This window comes from Phaethon aethereus (genome assembly GCF_964289735.1).
Source record: "Phaethon aethereus genome assembly, chromosome: Z".
Classification (NCBI taxonomy): Eukaryota; Metazoa; Chordata; class Aves; order Phaethontiformes; family Phaethontidae; genus Phaethon; species Phaethon aethereus.
In genome coordinates, this window is record NC_138577.1 from 46,097,686 (window position 1) to 46,112,080 (window position 14,395).

Genomic DNA, 14,395 nt, shown 5'->3' on the forward strand with positions numbered 1-14,395 from the left:
TGCAAACCATTCAGGTGTCTGGGGTAACGATGCCTTTCAGGCACAGAAAGTTAATTTGTGTGTTTTTTATGTGGGGGACAGGTTCAGTGCAACTACATTACTTGTGATACAATTGACACAGACTGACAATCGTTGGACATTGTGTTATTGGTATAAAGATGCTTGAATTGGTATAATTTGTGCCACTTTGCAGGAGCTGTGTAATAACCCCAATTAATGAAATAGTGTCCATATTGTGCCTTAAGATCTATGTGGAATTTGGCTGACTGAAAAAGATTATGAGACTGATCATTTCATATCATAGTTCTGCATTTGCTTTAGATCTATATGAACCAGCTTGGACATTAGAAGAACCTATTAGACCTTTCCTGCCCCTGTTTCCATGGTTGCACAACTTTCTTTGTGCTGGGTTAAAAACTATCAAAAACATCACCATAATGCTGCTGGGTTAAAAATTCTCTTCAGTTGCTGGGCTGGATTTTGTCTTGAATCAATTCCCTGAGGTACGAAGGAGGAAGTGGTGCAGGGGTGGAAAGAAGCAGGGGGAGGGTCACAGAGTTTCATGCATGTGAAACCCCAGCCACAGCCACTGTTCTGCCCGTGGATAGCAACAGGCATCCTTTGGAACCAGCAGGAGGAAAACGGGATGAAAATATAGGAAGAGGCCAAGTAAAGAGCAGAAGGGAAGGAAGCTAAGAAGTTGAGCTCTGAATATCACAGTGAGAAAAAGCTTACTGTGTCATCTGTTTTCTTCCATGAATCAAACAGTGGCTTTGTTAGGAGCGGTAAAGAATAATAAACAAAGGAGGAGGGAGTGAAAAAGGGAAATTCAAAGCTGTCCAGGACATTGAAAAAGAGTAAGTGATTGCAGAAAGCCCAATTCAACTGCAGGAGAAGTTAAAATGAAAAACATACAAGTTTATACTGATTAAAGATACCAGTGAAGTTATGCAAAATAATTGGAAGATATTGCTTGAGGGGCTTTAGTATATACACTCTGTTTCCTGTTGGAATTTTCCTAGTCAAAAGAGAAAGGAAGGCAAAAGAAATAATTATTTTCTCATAAGTATTCTGTTGAACTTTTATTTCTTATGTCTGGAAGTGTTAAAATGTAAACTGTGCTTCTGTGACTGAGTGCACAAATACTGTCTGCATAATATTAATGTCTTTATCTCTCTGAGAGGTAGTAACATATTACCTTATTCTTTTAATAGTTTTGAATGAATAACTTAATTTTTCATGGCAGAATTTGGGAGGGTCTGCAATGCAGGTGTTACTCAGGCAAAAGGAATTGTAGGTTTAGGGTTTTTTTCACAAGGGAAAAAAAAAAAAACATAGTGTGTCTCGGCATATTTTGAACCCAATTCTACCCCATCCTGTTGACTCACTGCACTAAATTCAACATAGTGAGAGTACAGGGCCCGTTGTAGCAGTTTGCCCATCTCTCCATTGGTTAGGAGCTTAGCTTTCTTCTAGGTGCTAATATCCCAAATCCTGTAAGTTGCATAAGCGAAGAACCAACTAGTTTTATTTGGTTGTCTCCTCAAGTCATTAGAAGACAGACGACCATACTGGATTTTGTAGCATTATTTACAACTGCAAAGGGTGGTGGTGGGGAGGATATTCAATGCTGAATTTTCCCCTGATACTTTTTAAATGATGCATTTATCTGTTCTTTATTTTTCTAAATATCTTCTCCAGCTGTGCAGTTATAATTCAACAGTATCATGTACTGTCACTTCTGCATTAGTAAATACCTAGGACCTGCTGAGTAATTATGAAATAACCTCATAATGAAATGCAGCAAAGGGTTCTAATTAAATTTCAAAGTTGCTTAACAACTATTCTACTTTAAATTAGAATTTTCCACCCATGTGTCCTAATAAGTGCTCAGAATATATTACTAAAAATATATAAATTATATGGTAAACACAAAATGTGATTTTTCCACACCTCCAGTGTGTAGAAAACCATTTGTAAACAAAATAAATTCATACACAAGAATTCAAATATTAACTTATGTTGGAATACTAGGGCAACTACATGAAATTTTTAATATTTTTTTTCTATAAACAAAAGTACAAGCAGCTTGTAAAGGTTGACATCAACAACTCATGTAATTCAGAATTTTGTCCCTGAAAATGTCTAATACTGGGTGCCGAGGGTAGCTCCCTATTTTTTCAGCAGTCTTTGGCTCGTGGACCTCCTCAGCCAGAAGTTGTACCTTTGCACTTTGCACTTGATAGTGGTTTCCTTTGTGGAAATCAAGAAGGTGCAATAATTGAACTATGCCTACACCAGAAGATTTGGTGAATATAAAATGTTGGCTAAAAATACGATTCTTGTACACTGTCTCTGATTCAGGGACTGCAAAATTTATATTCAAAGAACAAATATCGTGTCAATATAAGATGTCCTCCTAGTTTGCTGGCATTGCTATGCCTTTCTGTTACAACACAGGCCTTATTCAGGACAATCTGTTTTTAAAAATCTGATATGCTCACAGTCACTGATAGAAGTACAGTTAATGCCATAATCCCTATATCAGTAGTGTTTCTTAAACTCTAAAAACAACCCTCAAAGAACCCAACAGTAATGAAAACCCTTTACAGAAGTTAATCTAAGCATGAAAAACAACTAAATTAAAACACTAATTGAACATTTATAAGTAGCATTAAATTAATCATCATAATATGAATTAATAATTATTTTTAATTCATAGCAATGCTACGTGAAATAGTAATGATAATACTCTTTTGAAAGATCTTTTTGAGAAATGTTAACTTCAGTGAGGGCAGATAGACTCATTCTAAGGAAAATCTTCATTCGGTTAGAGAAATAAATACTTTTTCTTATCAATACAGCTAGTTGTGTGTATCTCAATCACACAGAAGCCCTACCAGTAATTTAATCCTATCTTCCAGTTTCTCACTCTCCTGTTGTACATACTGGTCATACCTTTTTTTTCTCCTATTCTTTACAAATGTTTTCTTGAACTGTAAGCTCATAGGATTTATACTATTTTTTAAATTATTTATTAACTGAAGTGTCTAATATTGTTGATTCTGTTCTCATTTGGACCTTCTAAGTGTATCATAGTACAAAACATAAAAAAAATGTTTTGCTTACAATCGTGGGATTATTAGGTTGGAAAAGACCCTTAAGATAGGAGAGTCCAACCATTAACCTAACGCTGCCACTAAACCATGTCCCCAAGCACCCTGTCTATACGTCTTTTAAATACCTCCAGGGATGGTGACTCCACCACCTCCCTAGGCAGCCTGTTCCAATGCTTGGCCACTCTCACAGTAAAGAAATTTTTCCTAATATCCAGTCTAAACCTCCCCTGGTGCAACTTGAGGCCATTTCCTCTCGCCCTATCACTAGTTACTTGGGAGGAGAGACCAACACCCACGTCGCCACAACCCCTTGTGGAGAGCAATAGGGTCTCCTTTCAGCCTCCATTTCTGCAGACTGAACAACCCCAGTTCCCTCAGTTGCTCCTCAGAAGACTTGTTCTCCAGACCCCTCACCAGCTTCCTTGTGCTTCTCTGAACATGCTCCAGCACCTCAATGTCCTTCTTGGAGTGAGGGGCCCCAAAACGGAACACAGGATTCAAGGTGCAGCCTCACCAGTGCTGAGTACAGGGGCACAATCACTTCCCTACTCCTGCTGGCCACACTGTTTCTGATACAGGCCAGGACACTGTTGGCCTTCTTGGCCACCTGGGCACACTGCTGGCTCATATTCAGCCGCTGTCAGCCAGCACCCCCAGGTCCTTTTCTGCCGGGCAGCTCTCCAGCCACTCCTCCCCAAGCGTTACATGGGACTGTTGTGGCCGAAGTGCACGACCCAGCAGTTGGCCTTATTAAACCTCATACAGCTGGCCTCTGCCCATCGATCCAGCCCGTCCAGATCCCTCTGCAGAGCCTTTCTTCTCTCAAGTAGGCCAACTCTCCCGCCCAACTTAGTGTTGCCTGTGAACTTACTGAGTGTGTGCTCAATCCCGTCATCCAGATAATTGATAAAGATATTAAACAGAACTGGCTCCAATACTAAAGCATGGGTAGCACCACTTGTGACCAGCCACCAACTGGATTTAACTCCGTTCACCACAACTCTTTGGGCCCAGTCATCCAGCCAATTTTTAACCCAGCAAAGAGTGCGCCTGTCTAAGCCACGAGCTGCCAGTTTCTCTGGGAGAATGCTGTGGGAAATGATGTCAAAGGCTTTACTAAAGTCCAGATAAACACTATACACAGTCTTTCCTTCATCCACTAAGCAGGTCACCTTGTCATAGAAGGAAATCAGGTTAGTCAAGCAGGACCTGCCTTTCATAAACCTGTGTTGACTAGGCCTGATCACGTGGTTGTACTGCATGTGCCACATGATGGCACTCAAGATGATACGCTCCATAACCTTTGCTGACACCAAGGTCAGACTGACAGGCCTGTAGTTCCCTCAATCCTCCTTCTGGCTCTTCTTGCATTTGGGCATCGCATTTGCTAACTTCCAGTCCACTGGGACCTCCCCAGTTAGCCAGGACTGCTCATGAATGATGGAAAGTAGCTTGGTGAGTAGTTCTGCCAGCTCTCTCAGTACCCTTGGGTGGATCTCATCCATCCCCACAGATGTGTGTGTGTCAAAGTGGTGTAACAGGTCCCTAACCATTTCCTCTTGGATTATGAGGGCTTCATTCTGCTCCTCATCCCTGTCTTCCAGCTAAATGGGCTGGGTACTCCAGGCAATTTATTGTTGCCTCCAAGGTCTGCCCTTTCAGATACAAAAAACCAAGTAGAACAAATTCTTTGGTCAGAAAAAGCTGGTTTTCTGCCCTTTGGTTTACAATCATGAATCGTAGGCAGGTGTTCAGCTATGTCCAGGAAAGCAGGGCTCCATCATGTGTGACAGTTACTTGGGAACACAGATGTTGTAATGCCAAAAGTCCCTCCTTCCTCCTCTTCCCCCAAATTTTACTGCTGAGCACTGTATCATGTGGCATGGGATATCCCTTTGATCAGCTGGGGTCAGCTGTTCCAGTTGTGTTCCCACCCAACCCCTTGTGCACCCCCAGTTTGAGTGCTGGTGGGGCAGTATGAGAAACAGAGAAGGCCCTGATGCTGCGTAGCAACTGCTCAGCAATAACTAAAACATCTACACTGGTTTGGTCACAAATCCAAAACATAATACCACATGACCATAATGCCAAAATATAATACTTTTTTCCCTCAGTCTTCACTGTCAGTCTCTCTTCCCAGACTGCAAGACGGGAACTGGAGGAGCAACATCCCTCACACTGTAAGAGAAGATCAGGTTCATGACCACCTCAGGAACCTGAACACACACAAGTCTATGGGACTTGATGAGATGCATCGCAAAGTCCTGAGGGAATTGGCTGATGTAGTTGCCAAGTCACTTTCCATGATGTTTGAAAAGTCCTGGCAGTTGGGTGAAGTCCCTGGTGACTGGAAAAAGGAAAAATTGCACCCATTTTAAAAAAGGGTAGCAAGGCAGACCCTGGGAACTACCAGCCTCTCAGCCGCACCTCTGTGCCTGGGAAGATCATGGAACAGATCCTCCTAGAAGCTATGCTAAGGCACATGGAGGACAGGGAGGTGATTTGACAGCCAGCATGGCTTCACCAAGGGCAAGTCCTGCCTGACCAACTTAGTGGCCTTCTATGATGGAGTGACCACATCAGTGGACAAGGGAAGAGCTACTGATGTTGTCTGCCTGGACTTCTGTAAGGCCTTTGACACAGTCCCCCACAACATCCTTCTCTCTCAATTGGAGAGATATGGATTTGAAGGGTGGGCTGTTGGGTGGATGAGGAATTGGTTGGATGGTCGACTCCAGAGGGTAATGGCCAATGGCTCAATGTCCAGATGGAGATCTGTGATGAGTGGTGTCCATTAGAGGTCTGTACTGGGACCAGTACTCTTTGATAAGAGTAAGTATTATCTAAGATAAGATAATACCTTCATCAGTGACATACAGACATTGGATCAAGTGCACCTTCAGCAAGTTTGCAGACCCCACCTGCAGTACTGCATCCAGCTCTGGAGTCCTCAGCACAGGAGAGACATGGACCTGTTGAAGTGGGTACAGAAGAGGGCCACAAAAATGGTCAGAGGGATGGAGCACCTCTCCTGTGAGGACAGGCTGAGAGAGTTGGGGTTGTTCAGCCTGGAGAAGAGAAGGCTCCGGCGAGACCTTATGGCAGCCTTTCAGTACTTAAAGGGGGCTTAGAAGAAAGATGAGGACAGACTTTTTAGCAGGGCCTGTTGTAATAGGACAAGGGGTAATGGTTTGAAACTAAAGAGGGCAGATTCAGAGTAGATGTAAGGAAGAAATTCTTTAACTGTGGTGAAACACTGGCACAGGTTGCCCAGAGAGGTGGTAGATGTCCCATCCCTGGAAACATTCCAGGTCAGGTTGGACGGGGCTCTGAGCAACCGGATCTAGTTGAATGATGTCCCTGCTCACTGCAAGGGGTTGGACTAGATGACCTTTAAAGATCCACTCCAACCCAAACTATTCTATGATTCTGTGATTCTATGATGAGAGGCTATGAAGAAAATTAACTGCATCCCAGCCAAAACCAGTACAATGCGTGAAGTAATCCTCTGGTCATCAGTGCTAAGTCTGTGCAGGTTTACCCCATGCAGATTGAGGAACTACGCTTCAGGTAAGATGTGAACCAAACATGAAGAAATTCAGGCAAGCAGCAAGAATGATCATCAGTAGAGAAAACATGTGTGGTGAGGACAGATGGGAAGAAATCAGGTTGTTTGCCTGAAATGAGATTGGAGGGAAGAATGGGAAAACATGATAGTCTTCCAATATACGTAAGATTTTTACAGAACATTTTTACAGAAGATGTTTACACAGCAAAATAAAATCTATTCTCTGTGTCTGCAGTAGGACAAGAAGTAACAGGCTTAAATTACTGCAGAAAAGATTTAGATTAGACAGGCAGAAAATATTCTTAAAGGTATGTCCTGGTTTCAGCCAGGATAGAGCTGGTTTTCCTCACAGAAGCTAGTGTGAGACTGTGTTTTGGATTTGGGATGAGGAACTGTTGATAATGTGCTGATGTTTTGGGTTGTTGCTGAGCCGTCAAGGACAGTCCAGCTTCTTGTGCTGGCCTGCCAGCGAGCAGGCTGGGGGTGCACGGGGAGCTGGGAGGGGACACAGCCGGGACAGCTGACCCAGACTGGCCAAAGAGATATTCCCTACCATACGACGTCATGCCCAGTACATAAACTGGAGTTGGCCGGGGGGGCGGAAATCGCTGCTCGGGGATGGGCTGTCGATCACGGGGTGGTGAGCAATTTCTGTACTGGGCCTCACTTGTTCTTATACATTCCTTTGTTGGTATTATCATTATTGTTCCCTTCTTTCTTTCTGTCCTATTAAACCGTGTTTATCTCAACCCACGAGGTTTTTCCTAATTCTCTCCCCCGTCCCACTGTGGGAGGGAGAGTGAGCGAGCGGCTGCGTGGTGCTTAGCTGCCGGCTGGGGCTAAACCACGACAGTCCTTTTTGGCGCCCAACGTGGGGCCCGAGGCTTGAGATAATAACGGTTGCAGGTCACAATATCAGTTTGATTTGCATCATGCTCTCGTCTTTGCTGTACATGTTAAGGATCGGTGTTGGTTTCTGCGGGCTGCTGTACTCTGCAATGATTAGTAATGTCTCACCTGTGAATTTTGTTTTTAGAGCACTGACCTTGAGCTTAATCTGAACTCTGTACTAAAGCCGTTACTGTATTTTGGCTACAGTCTTGTGGAGACGATTAGCAATTATACTTCTGCCTCTGAAAGGTTTTTTATGGAGGAAATGCAGAATGGTACCTTTGATACCCTCTATCATAACATTTCCTCCTTCATCACAATAATTTTTCAGTATTTTGAACACCCTTGGCTGGTTAAAATACCTCTATTGCTACTTCTGGGGAACATGGTTTCAGTTACAAGATTGTAGCCAAAATACAGTAACGGCTTTAGTACAGAGCTCAGATGATACCACATTAAGCTTAAGCTGAAACCAGGACAAGGTACTATCTGCAGAGACTTCAAATAAATCTGTTATGAACCTGGGGAGGTGGTGGGCTCCATGGTTGGGAGGCCTTTAGGAACATGTTAGACCAGATCAGCTGTGAAAGTCTTGAACATGGCCATGTGGTTTGGAGCTACAGAACAGAGATAGATCCCTTCAAATGTATTTTCCTATGACTGTAAAATTATAAGTAGCTGTAAAGTTTTTTAGGATTAAAATACACAGTGTTTTTCTGTTGAAGAGTACCAACGCTTGAGATATTCCTAAAGCTGCCCCGGGGTGGATACAGTTATACCCAGAAAAAGTGGGCTTACCTAAAAGGTGTGTTTTTATCCTAAGAAAAGTGGACTGTGATCTACAAATGTGCCATCTTTGCTCCTGCACAGCTCTGTACTTTCTGTGTCTACCACTTAGAATCTTCAGTGCAGTTTTGCCAGTGGAGTCCCATTTATGCTAGGGACTTCTGCTGGCACAACTCCTGTCACTCAGCAATCATACCACTTCACATATAGGAGAGATTTCTGATATAAACTGAGATTCTTTGGGTAGGTTTAACTTCAGGATTGCAACCTGTGCAGTAAGTTAGCAAGAAATGGTAAAAAAGATATGATTACTGCAGCAGAAGGGGAAAATTTTGTGATATCCAGAACTGAACCCACAAAGAAACTAACTGCTGATGACTACCTCTAGTACTAGAAAACTGGAGGTTTTCCAGTTTTCAAAATCACGATCTGATTTTAAAACATTATATACCTTATTTTGCAAAAGTTGCTTATTTAGTAAATTGTTTTAAAAATATCAGTAGGCAAAATGCTTACATTATCCACACTGTACAAGTCTGAAACCTTGCTTATCAGAATTCCTTTTGCACCTCAAAAGCAAAGTTTGTTCTTGCTTAAGATTTTTACATTAATGCTAAGTAAATATTCTTGCCTGCTTCCCTTCCCAGTTTTACTGATACAAATCAGTTTTAAATCTAACAGAGAAGTGAAATTATTCTGCTAAAACAGAGTTTAAAATACTCAGTAAATATTTCAGGAAACAACTCAATATCAAACATTTGCTAGGAAGGCTCTCAGGAACAAGCAAAAGTGAAGGGCTTTCAGAAGGAATTCACAGGCAGAAAATCATATCTTGTCCAGATCCCACTTCACTATTACGTAGTGGAGCTGAACCTGCAGCTGTGCTTCCAGGTAACTTGTAGATGTTGGCTCTAACAGCCTTTGCTAATCCAGCTCCTGCTGTTCATGTAGGACATCATAGCTCATTTTTCACTTGTTCCTTGGTTTGCCTGCAATAGGTCATGAGCTGTGTATGGTTTGGAGAAATCATATTCTTTTGAAGATTGAGTTACTTAGCTGATTTTATCTAAAACTTCAGCAAATCCCATATCTGTACTGGGATTACCAGTGGATACCGCAGGCAGACCATGACTACTGACCCTTTTTCAAGATGCTAATTATTTTAAAAGCATTATGCCCTGTCTTTATCAGTATGTACAGTATGTTCATTAAAATGTGCCTTTGTAAAAAATGTATTTACTAACTCCTTTCTTTTTCCCAAACAACACAACCAGGTCATTGTGAGGCCTGTTTTAAAACCCCAGTTGCTGCTGAAAACCAGTAAATACTACAACACAAAAGTACCCATGCTAGCCTTGCTGTTATGGTATGTAAATAATACATTCAAATCAGTATTTAGACAAGTAGCAGATATGTAACATTTGTTTTGAATTACTGCAGTTAATGTTAATACAGATTTCAGGAAGTGGCATATTTCTTTATGTTTTAATGCAGAGTATTAAACCATAAGAATGTTGTTAGCTGTATTAACGTGTTAAGAGTAGCGCTGCTGCCATTAAAAATAAATAAGCTGGCATTTCCAGTTCTTCTATTTTCTCTGGACAGATCTTTCGTATCCTGCAGCAAAAGCTGTAACAGTTTTTCAGATTTTTGGGGCCTCTATGTGTGTAATGCAGAATTAGAGCAGTTATTCCTGAACCATTTCTTTAATTTAGTCGTGCTATAATATAGAAAATATTTTGTGGTAATAGTGTCACAACACCTTGCACATATTTAATAAATTTTATCCAAAGTTCAGAAAATACTGAATAAAAGTATTTCTCTCTATTAGGAAACTCTCTATAACCTCACACTGTCAATGATGATGTTTGCTTTTATTCCAAAATAATGAAGAATACTTTCTTCAAATGTGTTTGCATTTTCTTTTTAGGTATTTATGAAAATAACTTTTAAAACTTGTTCTTATTTCAGTAAAGAAACTTAGAAGTATTGCACAGAACAAACTTCTGCTCCCAGGCCTGTTTTTACATATGTTATTCTTTTTAATGCAATTCCAGCAATTAATAGAAATGGTCTTTGGAGGAGAGACCTGAAGCATAAAGCTAATAAGTCTGTGTACTCTGCCTTGCTATAATGGGTGGAGCTAAGGGTATGCCTTTTTTCTCTCAATATGTTATCTATTTTCATGTGAACAGTACTAAAAAAAAGTTCTATCTTGATTTAAATAGGGGTCTGTCCTTTTTCTGTCAAAAAAAACCCCAAACAATTCTTAAAATAAATTTTGCAGTTTTTGGGACAACCACAGAGTAGGTAGTCAGAAGAGAATAGTCACTAGATTCTTGTGCCAGAGGAAATAGAGGAAATGTTCTTTTCTACTCCTGAAGATGGGAATTTATTACACCTTTTAGCAAATAATTTGGTTTTACAATACATTACTAGGAATTAGTGAGATTGGTTATGTCCCTAATTATGTTTTTTTTAAAATGTCCTTAGTCTACTTTGAAAAATTTTGAAGTGTACCTTTATTATGGTTACAAAATTGTACAAAAGAGCATTGCACTCCTAAAATGAGGGTCACAGGTGGAATGTAGCAAGGCTAATATGAAAGGTAATGGAAAAATCCACTACTTGTGTTCACTACTTAAATGACATGATTGGGTAAATGGATTTCTCTACTTCCTAGGAGTGTGCTTCTACATTAGTCTAGCAGCAATTAGAGAGCAGAGGTTGCTCTGCAAATTGGCTCCATGAACCATGTAGTTCATCTTTTTATTGTGTAAAACATAAAAAATTGCTCCTAATCAATCCACTTCAACTTTCAGTCTAAAAATTATTTATCATCCCTTTCAACCTAGAGCACTTCTAAAATGTTTTCCTGAAATTAACTGAAAGGAGGTGCTATTTGTATCAGTAAGCAGTTTATGGTTATGTGAGGTAAATCTTACCACGGGAGCAACAAAGACTACATTATTACCGAAGAGTTCTTAACAAATTGATTAATGCTTTTAGAATAATTAGTCCACATTTCAGATGTAATTGTGGTCTTTTATTTAATAAATAAATCATGAATCGCTTGATGACAATAATATTGAGAGAGCTAATTTTTTAAAAAAGAAAATAAATTATTTTGAACTTTCCTTGTTGACAGATAGTAAGTCACTTACTAAATGCAGGTTCTTTTTAGCTTTTGTCTCCTCTGAGACCTACAAGGTGACTTCTGTTTTTGTAGACAGTAATATTTTGGATTGGTTTAACAATAGTCATTAATTCTCACAATTTGATGGAATCATTGTGTTCAGGTAAAAAGACTGGGAGTCAGGAGATATGATTTCCATGGCAGGCTACTAGTTTGACAGCAGGAAATTATTTAGTCTCTGTGCTGTATTTTCTGCAGTATGTAGGCATGATGTTCATGGCTGGAGCATTGCAAGGCTTAATTAATTACACTTGAGATCCTCTGATGAAAGAGGCTCTAAAAAGTACTGTTGTCTGAATGAATATTTTAATCCCAGTTTTGTAAACCTCTGGAAAATAATAGAATTATCAGAGTTGGTGAAAGATGAGAATTTAATTTCATTATAACAGCCAAGCCTTTTAAGTTTGTTTCTGTTCTGGACTGTAGTTAAACTAAAACTTTCAAAGCATTTTCACAAGCAAAATTTCATTGAAATATCAATTTCTGGATAAAATATTCAGATTTTCAATTTCATCCTCTCTCATCTGAAATGACTGTCCTATGATGCTATAAAACCTTCCCAACAAAAACTCTATAGAGCTAAGTTAGTGTGTCTCATACATTTCAGTTTGGACAATCAGTATATTTTCACAAAAATGTGTTTTGAAAATGTTGCAACTAGTTTTATTGATTTAAATATTTACTGATCAATTATATCCTACTTGCAATGTACCTGCACACATTCCCTAAGAAGTTGTGATCTAGAGGTTATTCAACTGTGGCTTCTGTATCTGTTTTTAATTTTGCTGAAAGCAGTGGCACCACCAATAAATCATATTCAGAATGTCATAGTGTTCTTACTGGTATACAATAATAATATTTAAAAGTTCAAAGTCCATTAAGATAGGTAAGTGTCATGTGTAATTTTTTAAGAAGTAAATTAGTGCAGTCATTCTGTACAGCAAGTGTGAAAATTGCTTGCATGGACTTTAATGCCTGCAGTAGATTATTGCTCCTGGCACCAGCTAACTGAGAAGTGAGCAAGTGAACAGGTTCCAGTCTGACTCATAGATGGATACAGGCAAAAATTCAAATTTCAGTTGCGGGGTTTGCTTGGTCAACAACATGCAACTAAAGGAAAAAAATCTAAATCCATAACTTCCAGGCTGAATTTTTAAGGTTAAAATGTATAGACTGGAAGTCTTTTGGACCCAATCAAAACGCAAGTTTGTGCTGGAATTTTTATAGGGCAAATTCCTGATTAGAATGGGACTTTATGGTGAGTTAGTATTTTTAGGTGAAGATGTCCTAGAACAACAGCAGGGATTTCTATACGCTTCCACACTTATCTTCATGGCTAGTGGAAGCTGGCTTGGGAAAAAAACAGGTTCTAATCTGTGGAGACCTGATATCTAATGCTGATAAAATTTGTCATTAGTGCTCTAACAGTGCTCCCAAAGAGTGGCTGTGGTCAGAAACTGTGTCTGTCTGGTTCTCCGGAATGCCAGGAGAAGGGATGTGGGTGGAGCAAGTCAATCATGTTACAAAAAAATTCTCACAGCACTCGCTTGTTGTTTCACACAGCCTTCTATTTGGATCTCAAACATCAGATGAAAAATACTGTTTGTTGACCTTTAATGAGTGCACCTGCAGCTCTAGGTAGGATGCTAGATTGCTTATGAGTGTGGGAAGAGATTTTTGACAAATATTTGGAAAAGGCTAATGTTTATAAGTGTAGATAAGTGGTTGGCTGAAGCTGAAACAGAATTTGGAATGTAAAGAAAAAGGTGATACTAGCATTATTTGCACCAGGGTGGAAGACTGCAGGTCTACATGATATCGGACCTGCTTATTATAAAGTAGCTCAAGAAAAGCAAGTAGGTGGGTAGAAGAACATAGGACTTAGTACCAGTATTATGGGAGCTTTGGAGAATATTACTACATCTTTTGAAACTGGTGTTAAATAAGGATGTAGATTTAGCTTAGCTGCCACTACATTTATCAGCATGAAAGTGTGGATTTCTGTACGTAAAAACATGAAGGTAAGTAGGTGTGTATATCTTTATATAAATATAGATGTGTACATTTTTCCATTTGTTCCAGAAAAGGAGGAGAGTTATAGAATTGAATTATTTACCTGTTTGTTGATATGTGGCTACCAACCTCTGGGAAGGGTGACATGTTTTGCTTTATAGATACCTCAGCCACAACCCTGTAATATCACCTTGTAAAGAAAATCAACAGCTTTTTTCCGTGCACTTGAATACACAGTGCCTGAAACCAAGCTACGTCCCACATAGCTTCCACTCAGAAGTGACTGCAGATGTGGTTCTGTGGCTATGACTCTATCTGCTTCCCAAACCCCAAAACTAATTAGGACTTGGCTGGAGACTCAAGCCTACAGGGGCTGGCAGTTGAACATCAGCCATGCTCTTCCAGCCTTCTGCACTGGTCTCATAGGCAGAAGTGTAGAACTTGTCAGATCTACGTATTCCTAGAGTCCCTGAAAAAGTAGGAATCAGAAGGGATCTTTCAGGTATTTGTCAGTCATTCCCTCTCATGCAGAGGAGAAGAGGGAGAACACATTGGTGAACCTACCCTTAGGAAATTAATTCTCCAAATAATTCAATCAACCAACCTTTCTAACAAAAGGTCTGGAATTTCCTGTGAGCTACTCTTATACCCATGAGAACATAAATAATTCAGCTGATGGTCAGGCAGCAGAAGTTTCTGGCAGGTCTGTGACAAAGAATTCAGATTCTGATTAAATTTATTATTCCTTGAAGGTGTTGCTGTGCTTTTTACTGCATTCATGGGAACAGTCTGTAATGACTAGGAAGAACAGATGCAGGATGG